Source organism: Macaca mulatta, chromosome 9, assembly GCF_049350105.2.
Source record: "Macaca mulatta isolate MMU2019108-1 chromosome 9, T2T-MMU8v2.0, whole genome shotgun sequence".
Lineage (NCBI taxonomy): Eukaryota > Metazoa > Chordata > Mammalia > Primates > Cercopithecidae > Macaca > Macaca mulatta.
Window position 1 is genome coordinate 129,993,579 of NC_133414.1, and position 15,643 is coordinate 130,009,221.

Genomic DNA, 15,643 nt, shown 5'->3' on the forward strand with positions numbered 1-15,643 from the left:
TTCCTTGGGGGCTAATGGTGTATTCACCTGGCTCTTTGTCCTCAGGGTTCCTTGCTGTGTTTGCTCTTCTGTCACCAAAGGGAACCAGTACAATTTAAAGTATTCTCTGATGTGCTAAAAGCCTCTAAAAAAGATGGTTAAGCAAACAAAGCATTCACTTGCCTTTCAAGCCAGCCTGGCCTGAAGAGCTGATTGACAAAATTGATGATCCTTAAGGAAACATTTCCTCCTCATCAGGTCATTTCTCAGCACAAAAGATCCAAGGGCTCCTCAAGGCCCACAGGTTGAATTCCAAACTCATCATTCAGCCATTCAATGAACTGGCATCAGCCACTCACTGAATTGGCATCAGCCTTAATCATTTCCCACCTCTGCCCTCTGAACCGTCCTTCAGTCACACTGTTCTACTCATGAGCACAGCTGGCTGAGCCCAGGATGTTCTTTTTCTGCCTCTTCTGTTATTCTATCTGTAGCCCATCCTGGCTACTCTCTTGACCTCAGGCACTTCTTGCCAACATCCCTTTCATAGTGACTCTGTGTCAGTTAAGATTCTTTCAGTTGCGAATGACAAAAAGTGCAAACCAAACTGGGTTAAAAAAATAAAAAGGAAGGAAGGGAGGGAGGGACAGAGGGAGGGAGGGAGGAAAATTTTTGGTTCTTGTAACTGAACAGAGTTCAGGATGGTTGTTGGCTTGATCCAGGGTTCAAATGCTGTGCCTGAGACCCAGTTTTCCTTTCCATTTCTCAGTTCCGTATCTTTGATGTTGAAATCATTCTGTGGTCCCTCCTAGGCATAAGGTGGCTGCCAGTAGCTCCCAAGATTCTATCCTTCCATCTTCCCATACAATAGGAGACAGGGAGATTTTGGTGCCACATTCCCAGCCAAAATCTCATTGACCGTGGAGAGGACAATGTGATGAGTTGATTGGCTTGATTTGAGCCACATGTTCCAATCACAAACAGAGGGTGGAGTCAAATCCTTCAGAAGCACAGGGACTAAGGGGTGGGGCGGGGAGGGGGGGAGCTGTCACTTTACAGGGGAAGAAGACAGAAAGAGTACTGTTAGAAGAGATGTGAATGTCCCCTAGAGCCTTGCCCCCCTACCCAGTTGTAGGCTAACTTGAGGACAGAAATCTCAGCTGCTATTTTAGGTTGAGCACTATACCCTACATCCAACAAGTACTTTATGATGGCATCAAGAGATTGAGAATTACTCACGTAAACTTTTTGACTAATATCGCCAAAGCCAGAAGAAAATCAAGACGTTTTAAACAATGGCTAATCAAAACCTTGCCTTGATGATTCTTTTATTTTGACTGGCAAACACCATCCAGCCCCCAGTGGTTGTTCCTGTAGACACGGGCTCTGTGTTAGCACATGTTTCAACAGGTGCCTGAGGCTGCCACAGCAGATGGCTGGGCAGGATGCTGGTGGTTTCCCCAGATGAAGTTTCCTTTCACTGTGAAGAAGCCAAACCCTGTTATTCTGCCTACTGTCCTCACTTCTAAGCTGTGTCCTTGAGTACAGACTTTTTTTTTTTTTTTTTTTTTTTTTGGTTTCTTACTGATTTTTGGCTGCTTGGGATGCTGGCTTATTCAGCATCTCTGATCTTGGTAAAAGGATACATTTTTCTCCCTATGATGAAAGTTAATTAGGGCCGGGTGTGGTGACTGATGCCTATAATCCCAACACTTTGGGAGGCCGAGGTGGGCGGATCACCTGAGGTCAGGAGTTCGAGATCAGCCTGGTCAACATGGTGAAACCCTGTCTCTACTAAAAATACAAAAATTATCCAGGTGCAGTGGCACGTGCTTGTAGTCCCAGCTGCTTGGGAGGCTGAGACAGGAGAAGTGTTTCAACCTGGGAGACAGAGGTTGCAGTGAGCTGAGATCAAGCCACTGCGCTCCAGTCTGGGCAACAGAGTGAGACTCTGTTTCAAAACAACAACAAAAACAACAACAACAACAAAGTCGATTAGAAGAGGAAGAAAAGTTCTGTACCTGGGATTCTAGAGGCTAGAACAATAACCTTTATTTACTTATTTAATAAAATATATCTGGATTATGAGCTGAGCTAAGCTCTAGGAAAATAGAGGGAAGCCAGAAGAGAAATGGTCCCCGCCCCACTGACCTTACAGATGGGTTGCAGGAACATACACTAGGCAATTACCTGTGACCAGAGCACACTATCTTCCCCTTTTGTGCTCTTACTATGTTTGCAGTGATATACTAGTGCAGCAATTTGATTAGCTGCTGTTTCCTCTTCTCGTTAGGTTCCACAAGTCTCTGACTCTTTGTGCCTTGGATCTATATCGTGAGCAAAGTGCTCATCACTTCTATAGTGCTTCAGGAATATTTGAAATACCATTGACCCTTGAACAACACAGTGTTAGGGGCACTGCCTCCTCCTCCCACCGAGTGCAGTCAGAAATTTGCATGTAACTTTTGACTCCCCCAAAACTAATAGCCTACTGTTGGCCAGAAGCCTTACCAATAACATAGACAGTTGATTAACACATATTTTGTATGTTACATATTTTATATACTGTATTATTATAATAAAGTCAGCTAGAGAAAAGAAAATGTTATGTTATTATGAAAATTATTAAGGAAGAGAAAATATATTTACTATTCATTAAGTGGAAGCAGATTATCATAAATGTCCTCATCTTCATTGTCTTCTCATTGAATAGGCTGAGGAGGAGGAGGAAGAGGAGGGGTTGGTCTTGCTGTCTCTGGAGTGGGAGAGGTAGAAGAAAATCCACTTATTGGGACCTGTGCAGTTCAAATCCATGTTTTTCAAGGGTGAACTGTATTTTCTGATTAAATGAAAAAAATGAATGAATGAATGTCTTATTCTAGACATGTCATAAACCTATCTTATTCACCTCCAACATTGTACCTGAGCTGAAATATAATAGAATGATTTTTTAAATTATTTATGTTTTCATAATTAAATATGATAAAAACCTTACCTAACCTTCTCTAAATGCTGATTCTTATATTAAAAAATGATCAATCCTAAGCATGTATATTTTTAGAATCTGTAGGAAAAGCCCTATCATTCTTCACCTCGAATGTTTCAATCTGTTTTAGTGGGAAGCAGGCAGAACAGATTTCATTCATTCATTCCACAAATACTGATTGAGCACCTACTAAATGCCAGGCACTGCTGTAGGACTAGAGACCATGGAGTAAACAAGATTCAGGCCCTGCCCGCGTAAATTTCTGAGCATGCTGTGTGTGGGAAGTGTGTATGTACATGGAAGAGTGTATTTATTTCTTAGGGCCACCGTAACGAATTACCGAAACTTGGCGACTTTATTCTCTTGCAGGTGTGAAGTCTGGAGGTCTGAAATCAAGGTGTTCACAGGGTTGCTCCCCCTGGAACCTCTGTGGGGGACTCTGTTGCACACCTCTAGTCTACTTTGTGGCTGTTGCTGGCAACCCTGGGTGCTCCTTGGCTTGTAGACACAGCACTCCAATCTCTTTTTCCGTCTCCATGCAGCCTTCCTCTCTGTGTCTGTCTCAGTTTTTCATCTCCTTTCTCTTAATGGCACCCATCATTGGATGCAGGGACCACCCAAATCCAGGGTGATCTCATCTTGAAATCCTTCACTTAATTACATAGGCAAATCCTATTTTCAAATAAGGTCACATTCACAGGGACAGGGGTTAGGAGTGAACATATCTTTTGGGTTGTATTAGACCATTTTCATGCTGCTGATAAAGACATAACCTGAGACTGAGTAATTTATAAAGAAAAAGAGGTTTAACGGACTCACAGTTCCCTGTGGCTGGGGAGGCCTCACAAGCATGGTGGAAGGTGAAGAGCACATATTACATGGTGACAGAGAAGAGAGAAAATGAGAACCAAGCGAAAGGGATTTCCCCATATAAAACCATCAGCTCTCATGAGAATTATTCACTACCATGAGAACAGTAGAGGGGAAACCACCCCAATGATTCAATTATCTCCCACCGGGTCCCTCCCACAAGTGGGAAATATGAGAGCTACAATTCAAGATGAGATTTGGGTGAGGACACAGCCAGACCATATCATGGAGGGATGCAATTCACCCAACCACAGGAAGTCTTGCTGAATTTCACCACCAGTCCTCATAATGTTGATTTCTTGTTCAGTGGCCGTTGGTCCATTTTCTGACATCGTGCCCTCCTGGCCTTCCTCCTGTGACCTGCTACTCAGACCTTCCCAACCTGGCATGCCCAAGCCACCCTGGTTCTGGGTCCTGGCACCCTAACCAGCCAGATTCAGACACAGGGAATGCATACAGATAACAAAACCAGTGATCACTGAGTGAATGTCTCTTAAAATCTTGTGAAATGAAAGAGTGAAGTAAAATTTCCATTGACAGAAATCACCTTGAGACCTTAACAAATTTTGTTCAATGGCCCTGGCTTCAAAGGAGAGACATGACCAAAGGAATTTTGGCAAAGAATTACCAGATTCTGATGTATTATTTGACACTGCACTACATTTATAAATTAAAAGACAGCAGACAACATCTAGAAAAATTATCTACAGTTGAGATGTAGGAAGAAAGCTGTGATCAAATTTCTGAAGCTGACCAGGACCCGACACTGAGATGTCAGATAAATTAGGCACCCACATCAGCTGTGGACCTCTCACCTAATTTAGAGAAGTGATATTCACAAACATTGTCAATATTTCCGAGTTTACAATCGCACCTTTGACTGTTGACTTAAAGCATCTAGTTTGGTTCAGGCTACTGGTGATGTTTACACTTTGGAATCTATTATGCATAGAAAAATTAGGGATTATCTTTGACCTGGGTACCACATATTCTTATGCAAAAGTAAGTAAGGTTATTTATTCATTTAATCAATTCCATATGTTTGCTATCATCATCACCATGTAGAGCAGATCTGATTTTTGCTGAGGTCAAACCAACATCGTCCTGTGCGTGGGGATCCTAGGTCTGATTGGGAACACAGATGGCCTGGTTGGCATTCAGACAGCATGAAGCATTTCTGACTTTTGCCACACAATGGAATCTTTTTTTTTTTTTTTTTTTGTCCTGAGAGGTCATGTGCCATTCAAAAAGAGAATCAGGAGAAGAGTTTTCTTCTTTGTTAAAGAGGAATGCTGGGCCTAATGTGTGGGAAACATTTGACTTTGCATTTTCTTTTTAGCTCTATCTGGGGCATATGGAGGAAGAGAACACAGACATTGGTGATGAAAAACCCCATGAGTATTTTGCCACAGGTAAAATTGTTACCCAAGACATGGCATTCAGTTCTACAAAATACAGTGCTGGCTGTGTTCCAGATACTGAACAAGGATCTAGTGATGAAAACGTGAATTATTTATCCATCTAGTCCTCAAGGAGTTCTGAGACAGACACATACATACAGAGAATATCCACATATGTACTAGATATAAGGGCTAAGGGGATTCAGATGAGTTGATTCTGTGGGATTGAAACTGGGATGGAATAAAGGAGAAGAAAGGAGAAAAGGTTCAGAGAAGCAGTGTTTAATCTCTATTTCACAGATTTAGTAAAAGTCAATAACTTAGGTGAGGCAAGTGGACATATTCCACGTGGAAACAAAATGACATAAGCAATGCAAAAAAGGCATGATGGGTTTGGGTTCTTAGGCATCACTGAGCTTTTCATGTGGCTGGAGTGTGGGGTGCATCGTGCAAAGATTGGGGGTGGGACACCAGGGTAGTGATTTGTTAAGGAACTATAGGGGTAATAAATGTGGATTTTGAAATACTCTTTAAGAAAAACTATGGATTTAGAGATCCTTCCTGCAGATGATAGAGAACCAGGAAAGACATTAGAACAGAAATGTAACATGATCAGAACAGCATGTAAGAAAGGTGGCTTAAAAGAGGAAAGGATGGTGGAGTAGGGAGAGGCTGGGAGCAGATGACCTAGTAGGAGGCTATGACAATCATCCAGGCATTTGAGGACTAGGTACTAGGAGACTGGGGCAGAGATGGGGGGGTGATGATTTGGAATTTGTTCATGTTGAGTTTCATTGTGGGGAGTGGGAAGCCCATGCCCAGCAAGCAGTGGCACCCAGCTCTGGAACTCAGCGGGGACAGGCCCTGTCAGCTACATCAATGTCTCTTTGAATGTCATTCGATCCATACAACAAATATTTGTCAAGCATCTAGTATGTGTCAGGTACTCTGCCAGGCACTGGGGATTCCAAGATGAGGAATGAATGGATTCTCATGAGGCCAAATGAAACTCAAGAAAAAGAAAAGAGGAAAAATTGTTTTCTTCTGTAATGATTAAAGAAAATAACTTGAGATACCATTTCCCAGCTATTAGGGTGGCTTTTTACATTTTTCCAAATGACATAGCCCCAAAGCCAACCAGCTTGTACCTACGCTGCGTGCACCTTTGTTATTGGCTACATCTCATGCCTGTATAGCCTCCACTCAACATTTGCCATATCACTGCCTGCCTGGCACTTTGGCTGAATTCTTGCTGTGTTTGGGAAATTCTCAGCTCTGTGGGCCCTGCCTCCTTAAGCAGGAGTCAGACACTTCAGCCTCCACCCCATGCCACTCCCATCTCCACTGCAGACAGAGCTCAAGCCTGGCTCTGGCCTCCTTCAGCCCAGAAAACTGAGCAACTGAAGCAGGATGCCCTGCATGTCCAAGATGCTGATGAAAGGGTGACAGGGGAGACAGGCCAAGTCCTGGAGCAAAGCTGGCACTAGAAGGGCAGTGGCAGGGCCATGACGTGGTTCCCACCAGGCCAGCCCCTGATGTCTGCAGAGAAGCTGTGTGCTCAGTGGGGTTCGGGCAATGCCATCGCATAATGCCAAACGCATTAAGACCAGCTAAGTGTCCAGCATCTGGGGGGATGGCTCAGGCAGTTAGCATGACCCATCAAATAGCAGGGAGTCTCATAGAGCCATTATGAGGAGAATTTTGAAAACCCTGTGAAAGTGTGGGAAAAGTCCTTCAGTGGTATGTCAAATACGTTTAATCTGCTAGAACAATATTAATACCATCCTGGAACATGCAAAATGCATATCTGTGAAAGCTTTTTCCAAAACAAGAAATTAGCCTCTTAAGATGGTAACACTGTGTACTTTTTAATATCAGAAAAACCCTTCTTTGATGATCACCGCTCCCTTGGCCTCCACACTTGCATTGGCAGGAAGCAAAAGGGAGCTGCCACTGGAGCCCACCTCTCCCTCATGCATCTGCCTAGTGGTCCTGTACCTGCCCTGGCTGACACCATCCCCCTCCTTCCCCTCTTCAGCCCTCAACACTGCTCTGTTGCACCCCCAGAACTCACAGTCAGCCATCTTCAGCACCCCTTCTACATCCTCCACCTTCCCACTCTCACTGGACCAAGGACCTCCAAGGAGAGGCTGGTTCCATTTCCACAACCTTCAGGCCTGTGGGCACAAAAACAGGTTGGGAGATGAGATGGGGAGGGTGGGGTCAATTCTCTTGTGCTTGCTTATATTTTCTAAACAGGTAAAAGTGAAGACAGTGGAGGATGTACTGGAGATTTGAGGAGAGTAGAATATAATGAGAGGTGTGGATCTTTTTGTCAAAAGTTCATACAGACATGTATATGTGCACAGGTGAGTACACACACACACACACACACACACACACACACACACACACAGAGGACTGTACAATTTCAGGGAATCCTTAGAAAGCCCTGCTAATCAGAGTCTCTGAGAACTAAGACTAAGAATCCCTGTCCTAGAGGATAAAATATCAACAAAAACAGTACACATAGGAAAAATCGGAGCAAAAAGAAAATTCATGGAAGAAAAAATAAATATAAACAGAATGATGGAGGTGTTGTATTGTGCAGCTCCAATCAGTAAAAGTGAAAGTGTTTAACACCTTTGTGAAAGATAAAGCCTCTGACTGAGTTAAAAAACGAAACCCAACTCTCTCCTTTTACAAGACATATAGCACCACGCCCCCAAAAAATGACAGCATACGTAAAAAGAAAAGTAGAAACAAAAATGTAATGAGTAAATATCAAATAAAATAAATCAAGGATAAAATATTAGTCTCAAAGGACAATTTAAATCCCAAAAATTAAATGAGGAAATGGAGGTCATTCTGTGTTGGCAAAAGTAACAATCCTTAATATAACTTCTGCGTTCCATTTTCTTCTTCAAATAAGCTCCCTTTACTAGACAGACAAGAAAAATAATTTGTAAAGGCTTTGTAGTTTGTAAAACACCTTCAAGATTGTTTTTAGAGTTAAAATATACAGTAAAGTTACCTTGGTCACGTACCTTTAACGACTAAAAATTAAAATACAGAAAACAAAACCTATTAAAATACAATAAGCAATTATCAACTAATTTTTGGATTGGGTGTTTTTAACATTGCCACTCTTGGTTGTTACCTGATTAAGTACATTAAAAATCAATAAAGAAAAAGCATTTCAATGATAAACTCAATAAAGTTGAATTGATGGCTATATATCTTGTATCTTTAACACAAAATTTGGCATTATACAATCTGAATAAAATATGTCTTTTATGGATAAAAAAGTGTTGGAAAAATATAAGCAAAATGTTAACAGTTATCATCCCTGAGTAATGTGATTACTTGGGGGAAGCATTTTCTTTTTATTATTTTCTGTACTTGTCAAGTGTTTTTACAATTTGTAGATCACCTTTATAATTAGAAATAAGAGCTAATTTTTTTAAAAAAAGAATTCTAGAGGGCATTCTTTAATATTCCTTTTCTTGGTTCAAGAGACCTCAGTGTGAACATTTTTTTTCGTGCCAGGAACCATGTGAAAGTTATATGGAAATTTTTGCCAGCACACCTGCAGTGGAGGGCTTAAGTTGTTTTCCAGTTTATTTTTCTCTTTGTGGCACGTCCAGTAGTATTTGGAAAATTCTTCATTTTCATCTGATGCAGAAATTATTCAAAGATGCCAATTTCATGGGACTGCTCTCTCTTTCTACATCCCGGGCAAGAGTTCTCAAAACTGTAAATAGCCATTCAAAAGAGGAACACTGTTTTTGAATCATCAGGCCGTTTGCAGGTGGATGGTGAGTTCCAAGCCTAGGGAAAAATCTCGTGGGTGAAGAACTTCTGCAGGATATCATATGGCATAGCCAATAGTGTAAGAAAATTCCAGAGACTGACGAAATGGTAAATAGGGAAAAGAGCTGAGAATTCTCCTCCTCGTACTTGGTTTCTTTGTGGCCAGTCTTTACCAGAAGAAAAGAACAGGTGCAGGGGGAGTGTCCCCTCAGAGTACGCTGGTTGTATTCAGCGTCTTTTCAACCAACACCAATGAAAGAAACGGGATGCAGGGTGGATTCAAAAGCAGAAAGCAAATAATATGATGGACTATTTCTCAAAAGATTTAAGAACAAAGATCCTCCCTTCCTCCCTCCCCACAAGCAGAAACCGTAAATTACAGGTGGACATTCCGAAAGCAACAACTTCTTAATTCAAATTAATTTTTACAGAGTTGGCCACAGAGATTTGGGTACATTAGTTATTTAATGACAACTGATTCCATCTAAAAGGTACAAAAAGAAGTTATATATTTCTTCACAATAAAGAATTTCTCTATTGCATTGCAGTTTCAAAGGCAACTGTATATTCAGACGGATTCTGGAGGGCGTGGGAAAAATTGATGAATGAAACCTTCATGCATGATTATATGGTAGCAGCAGTAATATGTGGTACATAGGTGGAGTGTATATTTTAACCAACTCTTTCAATATTCATGAGACTTTTCGCAGCATCATCATACATCCCAGATGCTGGATGATCAAGGATACTACCTAGGAGAAAAACATCTGGATGACTCCCTGCACTGAGTCAAGTAAATCATTAATCCAGTGGCTCCCAATCTTCTCGAACACAAGGACAATTTTTTTTTTCACTTCAAAACCCTTCTTCAATATAATAGTTGTAATTTTAATGCAAGTTCTTTGAAAAAATACATTAAGACGAAAAGCTACTAAGAATTCAGTAATGAAATTCTGCACAAACACATCTATACCTACTTCAAGAAGAATTGCATTTGTCCAATGTTTAGTAATTTGTGGGTCTGTAGACAGCACGTTTAGACAGTGTGGATTCATGGACCTCTTGTAGTATTGCTGTGGCCCTGCCAAAGTCTATGGCCTCAGGAAGACTCTGAACTAAATCATTGTGGTAGTTACTAGTGATTTCCCCAAAAGATCGGCTTCTCTTCCTCCTTGGAACAGGGTAGGATTGCACTTCCCTGATCCTTTGCATTATGTAGAACCATGGGACTTACCTAGGCTGTTAAAATGTGAGTGAAAGTGACATATGCAGCTTCCTGGCAGGAGATTTTAAGAGTCAATAAATGGTTTGCCCTTCTACTGGCAAAGTTCTAGCAGTCAGAGGTTCCACTGACCAGTCTCTGACTGAGAATGACCTAGAGGAAAATCTCCAACCACCCTGGCCATACTGAAATGATGATGGAGCGTTAGTAGAAATAACTCTTGAGTTGTATTGGGATGTTAGGGCTGTTCATTACTGCAGCATAACTGGGCTGATCCTGACTTGCACAGTCCTTCAGGGTGAAATTATTTGTTCTTTGTGCTCCTCCAATTTAGTGTCTCAATGACTTACTCCAAAGTAGTATATTTTACCCAATTAGTTTAAGATCTTCCTTGTCACCATCTCTGGGCTCATAGAAGATTCCCAAATGTATTTCCAAGCATGGAATTGCCATCCCCTATGGCTCTGGATTTTTTTTTAATCTTTAGAAATGTTTTCTACCTTAGCCAGAAAGGATTTTGGCTGCTAACATAGCTAATATTTTCTAGTGGACAGAAAGGATACAGGAAATAAATGCTAACAACAATAGTAAAGCATGCTGGACCAAATATGGAGGCGGAGGAAATGAATGCCCAAACTACTCAAAAGGGATTCAGGCAGGTTTGAAGAGGGTAGGTTGATCTGGAATCAAAATTTTAACAAGAAGGGGGCTGAGTAATATCAGCCCTTCAGATTAAATCAATAGCCCCTGGGTGTCCTACCTGAATTTCCCTCGCCTCTCCCTCTCACCTCTCACCCACATCTTCCATTTGGTTAAAATCTCCAAATCTATCCTGGCAAGTCTGGCCTTCTCTCTCCCTTCATGTAGTTATGACACTGGCATTTCTGAAGCCCACTTTTAAGACATTTGGCCTGCAAGAAAAAGAGAGAGATTTTAGTATTATTCATAACAGAATGAGAAGGGCATGTTTCTTCCCAGGGAGAAGCAAGTAGATGTTAATCCCAGGCTGCACATTACAATCCCCTGGGAAACTCTGAAAAATACTAATGTTCAGGTACCACCCCAAATCAACCAGATCAGACTCTCTGGAGATAAGAGTTTCTGAAAACAATTAGCAAAGTCATCTCTTTGTTTTGTCATCTATAGTCTTAGAAAATAACTGAAGATAATTATGTTCCTAGAAACTTCCCATGTTTCTAAGTAAAGTTGAAGAAAGAATTATGTCGCAGTTTTCTCTGTAATAAGTAATTCCAAATTCATTACCAAATGGCTGAACCAAACCTCTAACCTTTATATTGTTTTGGTTGTCCTTTGTTTTTGATATCTATTGCTGCGTAACAAATTATCACAGACTTCGTAGCTTAAAACAACTTACATTTATTGTCTCATAGTTTCTATTTAGGAGGCTAGCACGGCTTAGATGGGTTCTCTGTTTAGGATTTAAAAAATATGCAGTCGAGGTGCTGACTGAGTTCTTTCCCTTTGTGGAGTTCAGTCTTTCTCCCAGCTCATGTGGTTGTTGGCAGAATTCAGTTATTTGCTACTGTAGGACCAGGTCCTCATTTTCTTGCTGGCTCTCACCCAGGGGTTGTGTTCAGCTCGTACAGTCTACCTGCAGTGTCTTCCTACATAGTCCTACAAACTGCTTTTACTCACCCGACATTTCTGACACCAAATATGTGGGGTTTTTCCTCACACTGACTAATTCTCTAACTCTCTGGACACTGAAGTGTCCAACAATTCTATTCAATTCTGAACTATCCACCTGGAGTTAGCATCACATTCCACAAGTGAGGGCTCAGTTCCACAAGACTGCCCTTCAGATGCCAGTGGCAAGTCCTTGACTTCTGACTGATAGGTTATACATGTAGAGGGTTTCCCAACCTTGTCCTCATGTCTAATAATTTGCTAGAATGGCTCACAGAGCTCAGGAAAGTACTCTACTTACATTAGCTGGTTTATTCTAGAGGGTAAAGGTGAACAGCCAGATGAAGAGGTGCATAAGGTGAATTCTAGAAGGATCCCTAACACAGCAACTTCAGCCCCATGGCGTTAGGGTGCTCCCACCTCCTGGCACTGACCCAGAAGTTCATCAAATCTTACTGTTGAAGAGTTTTTATGGAGCTTAATCTTCAGCACCTCATCTCCTTCCTGGGGGGTCAGTGGATGGAGCTGAAGGTTCCCACCGTCTAAGTACTTGGTCTTGCTGGTGACCAGCTCTGTCCTGAGTTTGTCTGGGGGCGCCTACCCTAAGTCACTTCATTAGCATGAACCCAGGAATAATAAAAAGGGACTTCTTATGAATAACGAGACACTCCTATCACTCAGGATATCACAAGTGTTTTAGAAGCTCTGTGCCATGAGCCTGGGATGAAGACCAAATACAGATTTCTTCCTGCATCACAGGATCACAGGTCCCTTATAGGTCCTCCCTCTACAAGGCAGCTGACTTCTTCAAGGCCCGAAGGAAAAAATCTCTTTTAAGACTTTTACCTGATTAAGTCAATCCCACCCAGGATAATCTCTCTTTCCATTAACTCAAAATCAGCTGATTTAGAACCTTAATTACAGCTAGAAACTGCCTTCACCTTTGCCAAAGTCTATGCACTACAAGCAAATTGCAGGTCCCACCCACACTCAACAGTAGAGGATTGTTGAGGGATCATTTTAGTGTGTGTCTGCCACATCTTTTTTGGAAGCCCCCATAATTTTTTGCATATTTTTTCAGTATTATAATGGCTCAAATTAGACATTATCATCATCATCACCATCAACATCTTTGTCTTGTCCAGATCACCCTCTGAATGACAGAGAAAGTACTGTAAAGATGGATTAGCCTCTCTTTCCTGCCCTTAGTTTCTTAGCCCCTGCCCATCGCATTGGGCTTATGGTCAGCAGCTACACATTTCTGGCTCCTATTCAGCCTGTTCCCAATTAGGACTGCCCCCCGCCCCACCCTAAGTCTTGTGAAAATTTGTATTTAAGATCCATGTGTAAGAATCAAAGATGTTTCCTCCAACTAAGAAGTACTCACTTGCCTAATGAGAGACCCTAACAGATTCTCCATCCAACCCTCATGCTAGAAATCAACCTAAGTTAAATAACACAGATCCTGGAATGATACTGTCTCCTAAGATAACAAAGGGGCTGGAGGTGACTGCTGGGTACAAAAGACATTACTAATTTGCCGGGGGAAGGCCGTGGATAAAGATTAGGGAAGGTCTCACTGGACAGATTTCAGACACTAAACTGTAAGTTGAATAGCCTTCCTAGTTTCTCTTGCAGTCCAAATTTTTCAAATGTTTTCCCACATAATGCAAAGCAAAGGGGAAAATATAGCATAGTGGATATTTGACAATTTTGTAGCAATCATGAAATAGATTGCAGCCCTCTCTGCAATGTCCAGTAAGTGAGTAGACAGTAAAACCAAAGAGCAGTGTGATAGAGGTATTAAACAGCAAGCTAAGAATATTAATGCTTGGGGAAATTTTTTTACAAGTTTCTACTTTTCTTAAATTTAATGTTGATGTTTTTCTCATTTAGGTTCGCTAAGTAATGTTTATTATTAATTCAAATTCTCGATATTGAAGGGGAGATACTTACCATATGGTTGACACGCTGCACTGTAGGTTCATAAATTTGGAAGAGTTTTGATTAACACTGACAGAAAACCCTTTGAAAACATACGGCTGTATATACATCATGTCATTTCTAATAAGATGACACATCCTTCTTTGTTTTTTACTAATAAGATGAGGTCAGTTATATTGAAGAAACATGATAATGCTTTGTTGATTCTTCTTTATAGGAGAGAAAAACTGAGTAAAAATAAACTATTTTGTTGTTGCAGCAGACAGAAAGCATAGCAGATAGTTTGTGAGAATTAAAAAAATGAAGGGTGCTACCTTGAAGCACTTTTTATAGACCTGGTTAACATGTTGTCCACTTGGGATGCTTTGTGACACCCCACATTTCCTTCTTGCTGACTGATCTGAAGACCACCAAACTGCCTCGGGACCTATCTTATTCTCACCAGGTTTCAGAACTGATCTCTTCAGACCTCGTTGAGTGCAACCTTCATACCATTTTGGTGCCAAAACATCCTCATTCTTGGTAGCTTACATATTCAGATGAACAGTGCTCTGTTTCTTGGATTGATTTGTCTCCATTTCTTCTGAAACCCATTGCAATAAATTCAATTTGGGAATTCTGATATGAACTTTTTAAATAATATTTTGAAACATAACAAATATGGAAAGCAAATTGGCAATTTGTATCAAGAATCTTAAAAAACAGATGTCCAGGCCGGGCGCGGTGGCTCAAGCCTGTGATCCCAGCACTTTGGGAGGCCGAGACGGGCGGATCATGAAGTCAGGAGATCGAGACCATCCTGGCTGACACGGTGAAACCCCGTCTCTACTAAAAAATACAAAAAACTAGCCGGGCGAGGTGGCGGGCGCCTGTAGTCCCAGATACTCGGGAGGCTGAGGCAGGAGAATGGTGTGAACCCGGGATGTGGAGCTTGCAGTGAGCCGAGATCTGGCCACTGCACTCCAGCCTGGGCGGCAGAGCGAGACTCCGTCTCAAAAAAAAAAAACAAAAAAAAAAACAAACAAAAAAAAAACAGATGTCCATACCTTTTGACCCAGTAACTCCCCTTTTAGAAATCCACTGGCCTATCATAATGGCTCATGCCTGTAATCCCGGAATGTTAGGAGGCAGAGGTGGGAGGCTTGCTAGAGCTCAGGAGTTTGAGACCAGCCTGGGCAACATAGCAAGACACCATCTCTACTAAACATAAAAATTAAAAAATTAGCCAGGTGTGGTGGCTCACACCTGTGTTTCTAGCTACTTGGGAGGCTGAGGTGGGCAACATAACAAGATCTCATATTTACTAAAAATTTTCAGCTAGGTGTGATGGCATGTGCTTATAGTTCCAGTTACTCAGGAGGCTGAGGCAGGAGGATAGTTTGAGCCTGTGAGACTGAAGTTGTAATGAACTGTTATTGTACCACTGCACTCAAGCCTGGGTGAAATGCTGAGATGTCTCATTAATGCCCTCTAACTTGGAGAGAAGACTGAGTACCTAGCACTGAAGAAAGAGTGAGTTAATGAAATGTTGAGATGTCTCATTAATGGCTTCTAATTTGGAGAGAAGACTGAACAGGTAACATGGGGAAAATCCTGAAGAAACTCTGCAAATTACCCTTCATACCACATGGGGGTTAGCAAAGGAGGGATGCCAAGGCCTTTTATTCTACTGTGTCAATTTAGGAGACAGGCTAAAGATGGAACATAAGATACCTAACAAAACTTCAGAAGAAAGAGAGCTGTGTTCCCCCTACAAGAACTTACTGCATCTCCACATTCCAT